The sequence below is a fragment of the Pinus tabuliformis genome, chromosome 4_1 (assembly GCF_031772625.1).
Source record: "Pinus tabuliformis cultivar Carrire ecotype Pingquan chromosome 4_1, CPIR1, whole genome shotgun sequence".
In the NCBI taxonomy this organism is placed as follows: domain Eukaryota; kingdom Viridiplantae; phylum Streptophyta; class Pinopsida; order Pinales; family Pinaceae; genus Pinus; species Pinus tabuliformis.
Genome location: NC_142303.1, coordinates 592096792 through 592114314, shown reverse-complemented (window position 1 = coordinate 592114314; position 17523 = coordinate 592096792).

Sequence of the window (17523 nt, the reverse complement as noted above, 5' to 3'; positions counted from 1 at the left end):
CACCAGTGACTACTTGGACTGACACTCACTTGTGTTGTGAGTGGATCTCTTATGGAACTCACACCACTTTCCCATGCCCTTCTTCAGCTTCGCAGCATTGTCCTTTGCTTGTAGATTTGGAGGTTTATCCCCGACCATCTCGCCTTGGATTTGTACTTTGTTCTACGGTTTGGGAGCACCTTTCCCTTGCTTCAAATTCATAGATCCAAAGTCTCACTTCTTTTGTTTAAACTTCTAATCAATCTTGACAGTGTATTAGTATGCCGTGCCGAGCGAGGAGAGGTCTAGGAACTCAATCTCATCCTGGATGTCTCTATGTAGGCATCCTCGGTTCTTAAGTACCAAATGTTTCTCAGAAACCTTGATACCCAAATTTGTGTGAAGGGTATCAAAAACATTGGTAAATTATGGCACTTGGTCCCTTCCCTACCGCAGTGTGGTCCACTTTATGTATTTGTCCTCATAGCTCCCGACAGGGTAGTACTTCTCCTTGATGGCGTCTTGAAACAAATTCCAAGTGGGAGCGGCTGAAAACAGTGAGGTCGTACTTTCATCCTTATGCTCATAGTAGGTTTCCCACCAGTCCTTGATGTGGGAGGTGATTTTGAGAAAACAAAAAGTAATATTTTCCCAACTGGAAAAATAATGAATAGATTTTACCATTTATCTGCGGTATGTGCATCTATTTGGCCCTCAAATATGCGAATGTCAAAGTTTACTTGTACCTTAAAAGGTGTGGAACCTCTAGAGTGGCTGTCGGATGTGGATGCAGCGCCAGTGGGAAACCATTGAAGGATCTGGGCAAATTTATCCATCATCGCATTCCTTTGTTTCTTAAGGGCCTCCTCAAGCAATATTTTGATAGTATCTCCTGCTCCCTCGTCTTTCTTTTCTTCCTCCATGGGCGGTCGTCGAAGGTTTGTGAGGCCAATCTTGCAAAGGTTCATCAAGATCGAGCCCTAACTCCTTATATCCCGACCTCGTTGGGGACATGCAAAGAAAAACAGAGATAGAGCAGACCACTCTAATACCACTGATCCAGATTTAAACAGGAATGCAACAAATTATGGGCCCCAATGGGGTTAGTTTGGTAGCCAACTTCCCGGGGTCGTAAATTGGTCATATTATCTCTGTTTGACGCATATGATACCTCGTTGGAAAGATCTCTCTGAGGAATACAACTATTTACCCAATTTTTCTAAAATTGCATAAGGAATCTTGCCAAAAAAACATTGTTTAGGGCCTCAAAACGACTTCGGAAGTTCACAACCTGAAAAAAAACTAAAATAGTAAGTTGTGCTATACTTAAGGAAAATGAAACACTGAAAGAGCTAGTAGTGGGGGTCCACGTGGAATAGGCGGGTGGACACCAACATCCATCTGAATTAACAAAGTACCCAACAATGTTGCATATAACTTGTGCCCATGCCATATGGCTACATAGATACTCTTGGAGGAAGAGCATGACCTATACAACTACCAATAATCTAAATGGGCATGATACAAGACTCCATTCGAGATTTTTTAGGGTGGTAAGGGCTCACCATAAATTCCATACACCACTCCTAAATAATGCCAACAACTTGCAAACAAAATACTTGCCCAATTCAAGGATTGAAAAGTAGCAACTCACCAACGGAAGGTAAAAATTAAGAAAAGTATGCAATGATATAGGTTATTCAAACATTAAGCTTATGATTTCTAATCCCCACAATCCACTCCAAGGATAAGAAGAGAGTGGAATTATGTGTATAACCCAATAATTAGAGACGACTCCAAGGTTAAAAGAATGTGCACTAGGTTTATAGTTCTTTGCATTTTAATTGGTGAGAAAATAAACCATCACACAATTGAGAGAGGTTTTATTCTTCCAACCAAGCTCAATGTTCAACAACCATTATGTGTCATCAAAGATAGAACCAATGAATTATATTACTACATAAGTCTATAATTTAGTAATAATGTGCACATTACCTTAGAATTGAAGCAAGTAATCAAGGTTCAACTTATAAACCTAGTTCATACAACAAATGAAACACACCATAAGACAAATATTTCACCCTAGAAACCCAAATGGGAAATCTAACTTCAAATGGGTCATAGTTTCTTCATTTTGACAATATCTGATTATAATGCTCCTAAGGCTCTCTCTGTCTCTTTCTCTCTACCAAAATAATCCATTGAGAATAAAATACAATAAAAAATAGGGAGATAGGAGGTAAAATAAAGTCAACAAACATGACCCTTTGTTTCTCATTCCTCAACCTTCTCTCCTAATTTTATTTTTTTAATTCTTTCATTTTTCTATTTCATTCTTATCTTATTCAAGTTATACATTTACATTATTCAAGTTATATATTTATATTGATTCACAATGTTTTCTAACTTTCATACCATGCCTAATTAATTTTGCAAATATTGAGTGTTACACCCATTTCATAACCATTTTAAATCATATTATCATAAGATTGTTGACATTGAGAGTTAATTTATCCTAGAGAGAGTGAGAGAACCCATTGCCCATGTCATTCTAGAGCCTAGCAATTGTGTAAAATTTACTATGGCTGGGAGGTAAATTGTCTAAATTGTTCCCTCACAACCATTGTTCCCATGTTAATTCTTATTTTCATTTTCTTTCCTACATATTTATTGAAAAAAAGAAGAAGTTGGGAGCTCTAGAATGTGTCTGTCAGAATGTTTGGAATGTTGAGATGAATATTTGGTGTGTTTGTAAAAGTGTTTGGATGTTGTCATGAATATTTGGTGTTAATTGTTTCAAGTAATTTTATTTGGAAAGGCTTATCTACCTCGTGCTTATGTTAGATAACCCATGTTAAATTTTGTTGTTGTAATGAGTTTTCTTGGATATTTGTGAGTTAAATTTCCTTATTAGATAAGCACTTATAGCCAAATTTTTTCATGGTTGTCTTCATGTGAAATTCCATTTCTACTCAAGTTTATCAATTGTTATAGTAGTTAGTAGACCAGTGATTTTGGGACGAATTTAATGGATGCCATATAATATGTACCTCATTCCCTCAATGGAGTTCACAGACAATGTCCATGAACTTTCTCTACAATATTTTTGATTTCAAGAGCCAACACATTCTCATCTTACCTCCTCGTGGTAAAAGAGTATAGTGTGTGAATCAAAACCCCACAACTGGGAACCATTTCTATGGTTCTTACACTAATCCATCATGAGATGAAGGTGAGTTATGGACTGTAGAAGCAAGTGTGAGAACAACAAAGTGCAAGAATGATGGCATTATAATATTATTGCAAACTTCATTGTCCTCTCGAAGATATCATTGATTAACTTTAGAAACATCTCTCAAGTCAGAAACCCAAAATTATGCAAAAATATATGGCAGGGGGTCTTGGTGGATAAAATATAAACGTCGGGCAAAGATTTCTACTACTCACGACTTCAATCTTTAATTAGAATCTTCATGTCAAGATAAAATGCAATGCTATATATCTCATTTACTTGGCATTGCCTTCAAAGGATCTTCATGATGATTTAATAATGCCTCACAAATCATCTATAATAATTCTTATAATCGTGTCGAAAAGGTAAGCCACAAGAATTAGGGGAGTTTTGAGGTCTAAAATGGGCCTCCTAAGGAAATTATAAAATAATAGTGGAAATAATAAAATAAGATTTGATTACATCATCAAATTTTAGAGGGAAAAAAGAAAAAACTATTTTTCCAACTCGTATTTTCAACTTATCTCCCTATAGGTTTACTTAAATTTTGAGCAACAACATTCTTTGGATGCATAATTTGATTCCGCATCCAAGGAGTACCCATGTTACATACTTTCGATGGACCCTGCTACATGGAAAATGAGAAATATATTTAAAATGTGATTGCAATCACGTTTTTTCATGTATTTATTATTTTTTGTGTAGCAGGGTCCATCGAAAGTATGCAACATGGGTACTCCTTGGACGTGGAAGTTAATTTTTCATCCAATGAGTACTCCCACTCGAAATTTGAGTAAAACCTTAGGGAGATAAGTTTAAAATACGAGTTGAAAAAATAGTTTTATTATTTTTAATCTTTTTACTCCAAAAATGGTGAATCATCCCCATGGTTGACATCATCATCTTGAATCCTATTGGTTCTTATAAACTTTATTTTGGTTGTACATTTTTTCTTAGGAGGCCCATTTTAGACCTCAAAATTCCCCTAATGTTCCAAAAGTTGGTACTGAAAAAATAGATATGATCAGTTTTGGAACTCATGTTGTCAGATATTGGATTTCCCCTTCAAATAAAAACCATTTAAATGCAGAATTTTTTGCATTCTTCAGCATATATAATTTTACATTTGCTTACACCCCGATCTGGAATGTGTTTGGAATCCACAAAGGAAAAAAATATGCATATTAAAAGTTTCCCTTTTTATAGGTCACAAGTACTTTTAAGGAATAAATTTTCATTTAAGATTTTAATACAATTTGCAGACTTGTATACTTTGATAAGTTGACAAGCATTCTTATTTGTGTGATTTTCCAAGTTACATGGAGAATGAAAACAAGTTACGTGGAGAATGAAAAATAATAGATAATATTACACTTGCCACAGAATGGAAACTAATGACCCTTGACATCAGTTCCATCTTGTTTTTGGGCAGAACAAGAGATCAATCTGCTCAACTGGCGATAGAATCAGAACCATATACTGCATAAAAGTCAACTTATTAAAAATGGTTTGATGCTGCAACTGGTGTTCGCCTCTTACTAGTCTTGATGTCCTTAATAGGTGCAACACAAAACTCATCTTTAGCTTGTACAACCTTGATTATTACTAGTTCCTAAAACTTCTAATACATATCTGGACAATACAAGAGATAAATATTACAGTTAAAATTAACTGTATTAATCATTTAGTGAATAAGAACCTACCTTCAACATAATCCTCTACTCCAAATACTACAGATCCTGCTACCAGTGATTTGGCTCCAACTTCAATAACCTAAATTAGAGAATGATTAGTAAAATCTGCAAATGCAAATAAACATAAGAAGAGAAAAGTAGCCTCTGAGAAAAATCCCTAATCAACAACAATATAAAAAATTTCATACCCACCTTGTAGACATTTGGAGTAACTGAAATGTTAGTTTATGATTATTAGGTTGAAGGATATCTAGTGGCCTATAATGCCACACAAATCATCACAATAGAGGCAACATTAGCATAATGAACTTGAGAAGGTTCGTCCATTTCCTTACTCTATCTGCACACATTCTCCTTAGGTCTGAGATTTTATTGAATTGACTTTCTATAAAGCTTTGCCCACCAAAGTCGGGATTGACTGACCATAATTAAGACCAATAATCACAAGCTAAAACACAATGTCATATTCATTTGAACTCTTAGATGTGCTTGCTGCAGCACATTCAAGTTTTGAATTTTCAACACATCACCTTTCTTATTCTCTTACATAACCACACATTAGTGCACACATGCAAAGAATGTGCATTACTCAGGTAAACAAATAACAAATTTCAATAATGAGGTGACAAAATGTTGCAATAAGCTACAATTGAAAAGTTTATTGGAAGGCAAGTTCAATTGTTGATCGCAGAAACGAAATTGGGCAAAATAAAACCCTAGTGTCAAGTAATGTTTAACAATACAAGATTAAGTCAAATACAAATCAAATTCACCATACTACTTATAATAGATATTGTACTAAATTAGAACTATTTCATCCAATTTATTAAAAAGTTATGCTATATGATACCAACAATTAATTTGTTACAAAATATAGCATATAATGTTTAGATACTAGCGAAAGAGTTGCATTAAATACCATTCCATTGCTTGTGTAAATACATATGGAAGTGCAATTTTGAATAAATTGTTTATTAGCATATTTTGCAAACATAAATAGTATATAAATGTTATATTTTTTAACAACAATTTGTGAATTTTCCATTAAAACTTACCATCAAGCACTTAAGTGGGTGTGACACTTGGCAGTCCCTACTTGGCCCGATCTTGACCAACTAGGGCGTGACACTTGGAAGGCCTTGGTTGGCCCGATCTCTAAAAACTAGGGTGTGACACTTGACAAGCCTTGGTTGGTCGATTTCGAGCAAATATGGTGTGATACTTGGCAGGCCCTAGTTGGATCGATCTCGACCAACTAGGGTCTGACACGTGGCAGTCCATGGTTGGCCCAATTTCACGAAAACAAGGCGCGACACTTGGTAGGCCCTGGTTGGCCTGATCTCAACCAACCAGGGCTTGACACTTGGCAGGCCCTAGTTGGCCCGATCTCGGCCAATCGGGGCGTGACACATGGCAAGCCCTGGTTGACTTCATCTCGTCCAACCAGGGTGTGACACTTGGTAAGTCTTGGTTGACCTGATCTCGGCCAACTAGGGAATGACACTTGGCAGTCACTAGTTGGATTGAACTCAACCAACCCAGGAATCACATTTGGCAGTCCCTAGTTGGCTCAATCTCGGCTAACCAAGGTGTGACACTTGGAAATCCCTGGTTGGGAAAATCTTGGCAAACCAAGGCATTACATTTGGCAAGCCTTGGTCGACACCATCTGGGTGAACTAAAGCATGAAACTTGGAATGCCCTTGTTGGCCCCATATGGGACAACTACGATGTGATAGTTGGTAGGCCCTAGTTGGCATGATCTCGACTAACCAGGGCATGACGCTCAGCAAGCCTTGGTTGGCCCCATATCGGCCAACCAAGGTGTGATGCTTGACAGGGCTAGTTGGACAGATCTTGACCAACTAGGGCATGACAGCTGGCAGCCCCTGGTGGCATGCCCTGGTTGGCTAGTTCTCAACCAACCAGGGCGTTACACTTGGCAGGCCTTGGTTGGCCCCATCTGGGCCAACTAGGGCATGACACTTAGTAGACCTTGGTTGGCCATTTCTCAGCCAACCAGGATGTGACACTCGGGAGTCCCTAGTTGGCCCGATCTTAGCCAACCAGGGTGGGACACCTGGAAAGACTTGGTTGGGCCCATCTCGACCAACCAAGGTGTGACACTTGGCAGGCCTGGTTGGAAAAATCTCAGACAACTAGGGCCTAACACTTGGCAACCCCTGGTGGCATGCCCTGGTTGGCTAGTTCTCGACCAACTAGGGCATTACACTTGGCAGGCTTTGGTTGGCCCCATCTGGGTCAACTAGGGCATGACACTTAGCAAGCCCTGGTTGGCCAGTTCTCGGCCAACTAGGGTGTGACACTTGGGAGTCCCTAGTTGCCTCGATCTTAGCCAACCAAGGTGTGACACATGGAAAGACCTGGTTGGACAAGATCTAGCCTACTAGGGCCTGTTAAGTGTCATGCCCTGGTTGGTCAGATATCGGCCAAATAGGGCCTTACACTTGGCAGGCCATTGTAGGTTGGATCTTGGCCAACTAAGGCGTAACACTTGGCAAGCCCTGGTTGGTCAGATCTTGGCCAACTAAGGCCTGACACTTGGGAGACCCTAGTTGGCTAGATCTTGGCCATCCATTCCCTAACACCAGGGCATGACACTTGGCAGGCCTTGGTTTCCCCCATCTAGGCCAACCAAGGCAAGACACTTGGCAAGCCTTGGCTGGCCCCATTTAGGATAACCAGGGCGTGACACTTGGCAAGCCATAGTTGGCCCCATCTCGACGTACCAGGGTGTGAAACTTGGCAAGTCCTGGTTGGCCCAATCTGATCCTACTAGGACATGACACTTGGCAACCCCTGGTTCATTGGATCAACACCAACCAGGGTATGACACTTGGCAGCCCCAGTTGGCCATATCTCAACCAACCAGGGCATGACACTTGGCAGGCCCGTTTAGCCAAATATGAGACGAGGAAAGAAAGAAAGAAGGAACAAATAAGTAAAATGTCTAGATGTCCATAATGCCATTTCCATCTTCTACACCCATGCTTCCTTCGTCTAACCACCAAACACCGCCTCTTGTGAGTGTTGACAACACTTAGCCTCTCGTTCAAACCCCATTTGGCTGATTATTATTTTTTTGGTGAATATCTTGGAGGGAGTTTCAAACTATGAAGGTTCGCCATTTTGGAGATATAGAGTTAAGGATGACTTTTGCAGGAATTTGTATACATTCAGTGTTATGTAATTGGTCATTGGTTTTCTGTTATAATGGAACTAATCACTCCTAAACTAAGAAGTTGTTATCGTTTCTTTCCCTAGTGAAAGCACCTTTTTTTTGTAATCTTGGCAGATCCTTTCTATTCCTTTTCAAAAAGTAGATAAAGTTTACATAAATATCCAACAATGTTAGATGGCCTCAACCCGCCCACAGGGAAACTAAGTTTGTTGGCCATCTAACCGCATTGTAAGCCATCCAAAATTTAAAGGTTCTCAAACTGTCTAGTAGTGTAATGTAGGTCTAAATATCCTTGTTTGTCCTAATATCTATATAACTAAAACATAAGCATAAAGACTATAAACCATCATGTGAGCTACACAAAATTTTCAAAAAGAAGAAAAAAGACCATGCTAATCAAACTATTACTCATTAGAGGAATCAATAGGCACCAAATCTTTAGTGCCAGAACTTGTTGACGGTGCTGGACCCGCCAACATTCAGGGGATCACCCTTGTATGAAGTCCCAACTAGACCTGACACCGTTTGGTGTGGGAGTCCCATCCAGTATGATGGCCCCGTTGCCAATATCTTAAGAATTTGCCTCAACTCTTGCTTGTCAGCATAAGAGAGAGGTTCGCTTTGTCTTCAAGAAGTGAGGTTTGCGTTCTTAGTGAGTGTAAGTGTATTTGTGCCAATGGTTCTTTCAATGTAAGGGGAAGAAGGTGAAGGTGAGTTCCAGGTTGAAAGGCATCAGTCCCAACTAGGCTAGGAACACACAACACAAAGGACATATAAAGCTTCCGATGGGGCAGTCCACTTAGATGGGGCAGTCCACTTAGATGCGGCAGTGAAAACATATAAGGTAAGATAACATGTACAACACTCACGGAACAGTCTGAATGAGTGCAACGGTTGTTACATCAAGGTTCATGTGAAAGGTTTGTCTGATGTCCGATAGAGCAGTTGACATGAATGGGACAACAATAACAACATATACAACACATTTCCGTTAATAGATTATGCATTACAAAAAATGAATCAGTTTAGATGTAGAACACAGGTTAAAGAAACATGCATTACAAGTGTTAAAGACCAGTCTTACAACAAATACAATACATGTGTGAAAACGTGTTGGCATGTTAACAAGATTTTGAATTAAGAGAAAGTTCCAAGACACATCATTACACCATACATCACTAACCCATTCAGCGGGGCGTTGGAGCCACTACTTACTCCTAAAAGAAAAGATTACAGACTCTCTTGGCTATGTGGGAGAAGCTGAGATGAAAATTCCTTTCATGTACAAATGAGGGGGGTATTTATAGCCAAGTGTGAAACTGACCCTTGTGGCTGTTCGACTACCCTCATGATCTTGGACTTGGACTTGGACTTGCACGTTACATCACATTGATTAACAAGAAGCCCATAGAGGAGATGTGAGCAACATGACTCATGAGTTGACTCGACATGACTTGAGATGACAATGATGGTACATTCGTGTTGCTGCTGGAGTGCATGTCGAGCTACAGTGTTACTAAGTGATGGATGTCTTCATGGCTCCCGGCAACTACTGATGAAAACTACACAAGAGTCACTAAGGGATGGAGATAGACAATCTGAGTCAACAGTGATTGTCTGCAAGGTATGGCTCGGTTGGGAGGAAAAATTGCGCAAATTTTGGGAGGGATAGTCCGGGCTACAAGAGGGCGAGGCAGGCATGCTCTGCGTATTTTCCATAATGAATAGTTAGCAGGGGCTGGAAAACCAAATTTGCGCAATTTTCCAAAGTAACGGGTAGGGTTGGATGAAGGGTCAGCAGGTAGGAATTGTGTAGTTTTTCTGGGGAACTTCTCGAGAGACTGGCAGCCAGAAGTCCGCAATTCTCAGAGGGAACTTCCAGTTGGCTGCTGGGGTCACTGGCAGCCAAAACTATGCAATTCCCAGAGGGAAATGCCAGTTGGCTACTGGGGTCACTGGCAGCCAAGACTGCGCAATTCCTAGAGGGAACTACTAGTTGCTTGCTGGGGTTACTGGTAGCCAAAACTGAGCAATTCCCAGTGGATACTTCCAGTTGGCTGCTAGGGGATGATAGCTCGGAAAACTACACTGAGGCTAGGAGGTCGACCTACTGATCATCTCTTCGCAATTTCTGAGCTGAGTTGACTAATGGGTAGCGGAAGGCCTGCTCATGACTCATGAGTAATGCGTAATTTCTGAGATGAAAAATCAGTCGACTCTTTGGATGACTGACTGAGAGAACTACACAATTTTCTGAAGGAGATAGGGATAGGCACTTGGTGTTTGTCTGGCTTGTTTGTGCAATTTTATCAATCAGTTGAATGGGTGAGGTCGATGGCCTCTGCACAATTTTTGAGGCGAGCTAGTCTCGGGGTGACTCCTGGGTGGCTTGATTGAGCTACTTGAGGGAAGTGCAACTTGAAAGGATTGGCTTGGTGCTTTTGTGTTGTCCTGGTTGACAGTCGATCGAGTCGAAAGTAGGGTGATGGTCTGATTGTTAGTGAGGAGTATGGTCATCAGAACTTCAGGAAAATTGACTAAGTGTGTGAACAGTCGAAAGATGCATAAGTGGTCATACAAACACACACTCACATGACTTGACGACGAAACGACCAAACCATTCAGATACACATATTCAACATGAATGACCGACGGTGCAAGCGACAAGTGCGACACTCGTGTTTGATCGTTCATGATCGAGACGACGCTTGTGCGACAGTGAATGTGACTTTGTGTGTGAGTGCAACAGATGCTTTCATGGAAAACACAAAAAAAACACATATGAAGCAAAGAATTTGAGCATAACCAAAACATGGTCGGAAGCATGACTTAGATATCAACATTCAAGGACTTCAATGCAATAAACAAGTAAGGTGAATGTAACGACTCACACGAGCTCATGAAGTGAACTCGTGTGTGTGCAGTTCATCAAGTGAAAATCTTCAAGGGAGGCTCCGAAATTGGTAGAGGCCAAAATTTTGGAGGGTGGTTGTAGCCGCTACAACACTTGGCGACACACTGGTAGAACTCCATTTTCTTATTTTCGGTTCATTGCTAGCACAGGGCCTTGGTCTTTTGGGAAGTATTGAATTGTTGTGCGGGTTACCTCAGTTTCCCTACTTACCCCATGGACATACATGGTTCACCTTTTACCAACTCAGTCGAACACAATCAAAAGTTCAGCTTAGATCTCAGTGTTTCGAATCTGGGAAGGGTAGTTTAACTTGCGAGTTGAAGATTTTCATAGTATAATTTTTCATCTTTGGTGTTGATCCACTGCCAGTAGGCCTAGACAGTACCTCAACAGAGTCACGTAGGAACACACACATTTCTCCACTGCCAGCGAGCCTGGTTAGTAACATGGTGGAGTTTCATGCTTCACCTCTCTGCGTAGGAAGCCTTTCTCTTCTTTTACCTTTGTAATTTTTTTCAAGAGGACTATGCATAAGTACTTATTTATTTTTGTGGCAGAAGATGGATCCCAACTTATTGAGAGCATAAGAGGTTGTTCCTTTAGAGAAGCATGTAATACATCTGACATAGGTTTGCTCGTTTAGATTTTCCCTTCTCTGTTTCTACTAGTTGGATGAGCTTAAACATAGAGAGCAGAAGGCTGAGTACAGGCATGGGGCTTCCTAATGTGGACACAGGTTCATGGTTGGACCAAAGCTTCCCTTACAGACGATTCGTATTTTCTGTAAGGACTTCATCGACCGGAGGTTGTAACCAACCAAAAAGAAGATGGACACAAGACTGGCCAAGTGCTGCAGCGTCACAAGTCTCTTCAAATTTCAGCCACATACTCTATTCAAAATCCAAAACTTAGTAGTTGGCAACACTTATTTTTGGAAACAAAAATAGTAATATATCAAACAAACAAAACGAACATGAACAAAAATAGTAAGCATAATCAAACAAGGCAAAAGCAAAGATAATAAGTAAAACAAATCAAATGAAAACAACAAGTAGCAAGCAGACTATGTACATGGCACGACGTGGCCTGACCTATTGAAAATAATGCTTGAGACCTTGGCCATTGGGAGGAAGGTAATCAATCCTCCTGCCTAGTGATTGCAAATGATACGTGTAGGGGCCAAGATTCTCGTAGACCAGTGCAAGTCCACCGGGCTCCGCTATCAGAACCTGGTGGCATTCTAGAAGAGCTTCAAATAAAGACAACACCATTGTTTCAGGTACTGTGTGCAACATGGGCTTGGATGATGGCACAGGGTAGTTATTTTTATTCCAGGAGGGGTTCAAGTTTCTGAAGTCAATGTGTAAGCAGATTTTCCCAAATTTCTTGTGTGCAGGATTTAAATTAGAAAACCAAGTATGATGACGAACTTTGCAAGTAATCCAAACACTTAAAATGTTAGTCAATCTTTTCGGTGAAAGGAGTACAAACAACATGTATGTGTTACCTGTTCTTTGCTGCAATGGCTTGTCTCCTCCTTTACCTGGAATCTCATGTTGGATTTCTCACGTGCAATGGGTACTCAGGTCATCATCTACTCGTGCAGACCCATCCCGATACTGTTCGATCAAGCAGTCAATTATTGGTCGCTACTACAGTATGTAGCTTGTACCGAGATTGGCCATCTTCGGATCATGGTAGATTCTCGGGTTGCTTTGTTCGTTCGTAGTGTTGGTCCTTCATGGGTTCAACATGAGTGCTTCATACTCAACATCATTGTTTGTGGCTTTGAACTTTAAAAAGATAGAAATCATGTGTTGTTCATTGTTTTGGATGACTGAGAAACACTTGGTCCTTGAGCCATCATATGTTCCCAATTTGTCAAGACTCACGACCGACAACTTGTCTGTACACGGACCATTTTGCATGTTGGTACTGCTGCTAATACTACTGCTACTATCGAAGAAATAAATTGTACAAGTTTCATTACCATCAGTTGGGCAAGGAAGGAGTCCCAACTGCGTGTCTGATGAGGTTGGAGTTGGCCGTGCAGGATAACACTCCAATGTCTTTTCTAGGAGGAAGTTTCCAAACATGAGTTCTGTGAATGCCAATGGTTTGTTCTCGTTGTTAGGGGGAGTGACATTATGCTTCATGTACCTCTTAGATTCTACCCGGATTTGGTTGCATTTTCCCTTGTATGGAAGCCACATGTGAGACTAGTTTGTAGCAAAATATCTGTCTAGCTTGCTGGACCAATCTCTGCTGAGTAGTAGACTGTATGCTTCTGAGATGTATACAACCACTATGTTGATGCATTGGTGGACTTGACTGTCATGAGATAGCCAGATGATTATGTCTCATAGTTCATCAATGGCTGGTACCGATGTTCGATCAAGTTGGATGATTCATGCGGATGTTTTTCTCCATCGTGCATTAATATTTTTCTCAATGGAGAGTGGCATGACATTGACTGCCGCACTGGAATCAACCCAATAGTTATGAACATTGCAGTTGAAAATTTGAGAAGATAACAGGAATGGGGGGCAACCTGAGTGTGTTCCTTCCATCCAGAGTCTACTGAGCACAGTGGAAAGTGATTCGGGAGGTGTGCTTTCTCCCTTGCAGGTAGAGGTTGTGTTGTCTATTGTTGTCTGTCCCAGTGCACGCAACATGATATCTCGCTGAATCTAGATCTTAGCCAACTCAAACAAACTGATGTTTGCTCAAGTTTTCTTCATGTCATCAACAATGTTGTAGTCCAGAGGTGGTAGACTTACCAAGGTGTCCGAGGTAGAATAGATGTTCGTGTTGTCTGACAGAGTGTTTTGCAGTTTGCTGCTCATGGAAGTACTCTTGCCTGCCGCTGCCTTCCCGAACTTGTCTTATGTTTTATGCTTTGGGGTGGCCAGTGGATCAACCCTCCTTATCAGCAGTCTGATCTTCTCTTGCATTACCCCAAGTGTAGGGGGGAACCCATTTACTCCTAATATTGTAACGATCATTTTGTCTTGGGGGATGCTTCTTGGTGTTTGTCTTCGGCACTGCTTGCGAGCACTGATATGCATTCACCACATGCCTAGAACTTGATGCTTCAATAGGTGCAATACCTTCATCATAATCTTTGTCATCCAACTGCTTCTGCATACTGCTCTCTGCATCGAGTGTATGACTGTATACCAAGTTTGCGACTCGCTTCTAGTCTGAACAGAAGTTCTCGGGGTGATGTTCTTCGTGGAACGAAAAAAATTGGGGATCTGTGCACTGATTGACATTGAACACAAAGCTTTGCACTTTTCTTGAGTGGACCAATTGTTTCCCGATGAGTTTCTTCCATGTATCTGTCTAGGTGGATAGCTCCTTGAAAATGTGTCTATTTTCTGTTGTTTCTCTACCCTTGCTCGCCATCGCTTAGGACTTCCTGCTCTTATCTTTGGAGTCCTTTGTTGGTTCATCATCCTTGACGAGTCCAATCACACGTAGGTATTTTTCGACAACAATAGCCTCTTCGCAGTTTTCCAAGAGTGTTGGTTTTGCAGCTTGCTTGACGAACTGCAGAATGTTGGTCAGCAATGCAGATGTGTAGTAATCAACAATGATGGAGTCAAGAGGTTTGGTGTCCGCTGTAATTTTTTTCAATATTCTTGTAAACCTATGGTTGAAATCTTTTACCTTTTCTTCCTCCTCCATCTTCAAGCTACCCAATTTTTTCAGTAATATAGCTGAGGTCTTCTCATCAACAAAATTTTCAAGGAACATGCATTTAAATGCACTCTAGTTATGTATGGAGTTTGGTGGAAGGTTGTGATACCATGTAGATGCTCGACCATCCAAATTACATGGGAACAACCTACAAGCTACGTCGTCATGTCGTACCTCAAGGGTCTGCGGCTGCAGGTAGAAGTTGTCCAAATGATATTTTTCCTTCATCATGCTGTCAGGGTCGAACTTGATGTTCATTCTCTTTGTTCGCTTCAACATCTTGTGCAGAACAATTGGGAGAGCCAAAGATCCCTGAGTCATACACTCAAGATTTGGGTAAGCCATCTCTTCTTCTTCTTTTTCCTCTTCCTCTCTTTCGGATTTTGATGGTTCCAGCTCTGAGTCTGTTGGTTCGTCTCCACCTCCACCTCCTCTGTTGCCTTCCCCTTCACCTCCTATACTAGAGTCTGATCCCAATATTACAAGAGTGTCTTGTAGAAAATTTGAATAATATAACACTTATTCACAAAGATTATCCCTATTATACACTATTTGTGGAATACATGCATAATACATAACCTCCTCTACGTTGATCATCAATTTTTCGGAATTAAAAACAATGAAACGTCAATCACATGCGCACATTAACACAATATGTAATGGGGAAAGCATACAGCTGAAAACCCCGCACTATCTGTATATTATAATGATAGAGAACATGTAACAATACATAGTACAATACTCCTCACAAGTACTCAGTACTATCTCCACCTGTTACACACAAACTAGCTCAGATATGAATCAAGTCACAGGTTCAAATCTCCTCCTCTGTCTGCCTGCCTCTACTGCGCAATCCAATGTGAGAATAGGAATGATCCAAGCTCGTTTTCCTTTGCTTGTACTGCCCAATCCTCATTGGCAATCTCCATCAATGCATGTGCAAATCTCATGCATAGCTATAGTCACAACTGATAGCAGTCTCACTCTTTCACCCACCTCTAACACTTGTCTCCACTGAACTCATCACTAATGTATTCTGCAGTTAGACTAAATACAACTAGTTCAACCAAGTCAAACTGAACACAACTCCATCAACTCCTCAATCAACTCCTCAATCAACTCCACCAAACTCAATCACTTGAGTTCTAACTGAAGTCCATCATGCAATAGCTCAACTGACCCATAAGAAAAGTGTATTTCCTTTTGGCAATTGCATGTGCCACATCCGTAGCTCGAACTGAAGTGCTCCAAGAGGATAAGATAATGTTTATAGTCCAAATATTATTAAGAGCTAATAATATTCGACTGTTCTATTTTTAGCTTGGTAGTCTAAAATAGACTTCGCCCATATGTCTAAAAATAGAAGTCCATCTATTTTTACCAACATGACCAATCATCTACAAATAGCATCCTGTAACTCATATACCATGATCCATATGTCTAAAAATAGACATAGTATAAAAATAGACTTTGCGCCAAAAAATAGCCTGCGGGCCCACTTAGTGAAGGCGACTTCTTTTCACTGAGCTCCACCATCTTGTTGCATTTTCAACACTCCCTCTCAACAAGATATGGATTTTCTGCAACCCCTATCCTGCAACTCTGGAATGTTTTGCATGCAACAAATTTTCCCGGTCCACTTGCTCCAACAACACTTGAAACAAAAACACTCCCAACTGACCACTCTGTTGGGCTAGGAACATACTCTGATGCTAAAGCTCTACCTGATACTGACAAGTGCTCCCTCTCTGAAATATGCGCTACTGCAACATCTCCATGCATCTCACACCATTGCACACCTCTCTTTGCCACCTAGCACTGTGAAAAACACTTGTGCCTCTCGCATTGCTGTAGCCTGCTAGCTATGCGCTGTCCTAGGATTCCCTACACTGTTGCTCTCTCTGCTGCTCTATCCACATCTATCTCTACCCAATCAGTCAGTTCCTGCTACTCCACATTGGGGCTCCCGTAGCAAGGTCTCATCCAAGAGGTTGGGTACCTCAAGGATCCTGCCCCTCCTCCTTGGGACGATCACTCTATATCGCCCCACCTCCTTCCTGGAGGTATGGCTGCATGTGATCTCTCAGCCCACCTGGCTTGAAGTTTCCCCCTACTGGAGGTCTCTACATGAGTAGATGTCTCTACTCGATCTCCTCTGAGCTTCCCTTGTTGTGGCTGCTCCACAACCTCCTGAAGCTGCTGCACCAATCGTGGCTCCTCCACAATCGTCTGAGACTTCTTCTGGCTCTGCATGTTGAGAGGTAATATACGCTCCCTCTCAACCACCAAGTCTCGATCAGTTTCCTCGCGGCTCAAGGATTTGCATGCATCTTGAACCTTAAGAGAATACAGGTTCTTGACCCGTGAACCAATCTGCTTCACCTGTCTAGTGATGATGTGTCCAAGGAAAACCTTTCCCTTACTGAAGACTACATCATATCCTCTGTCTTCCAGCATCGCGATCGGCACCAAGTTTCTCTTTAGTCCTGGTACATACTTGACATCATTCAAGGTAAGGCAAGCTCCATGCTCCCTCTGAAAAATAACCGTGCCTACACCTGAGACACTATACTTCTCATCATTACCCATTGCTATGAGTATCTGGAGATCTTTCTCCTCCAAAGTACTGAACAAACTCTTGTCACTGGTCATGTGGAAAGAAGCTCCACTGTCAAGAAACCAACCACTTCCCACCATGGATGAAACCATGCATGGAAAGAGTGTGAAATCAAACTCAAACTGTGAAGCAAGTGCCTCACCTTCAGATCCTTCCCCGAATCCCTTCTTGGATTTCCTTCGT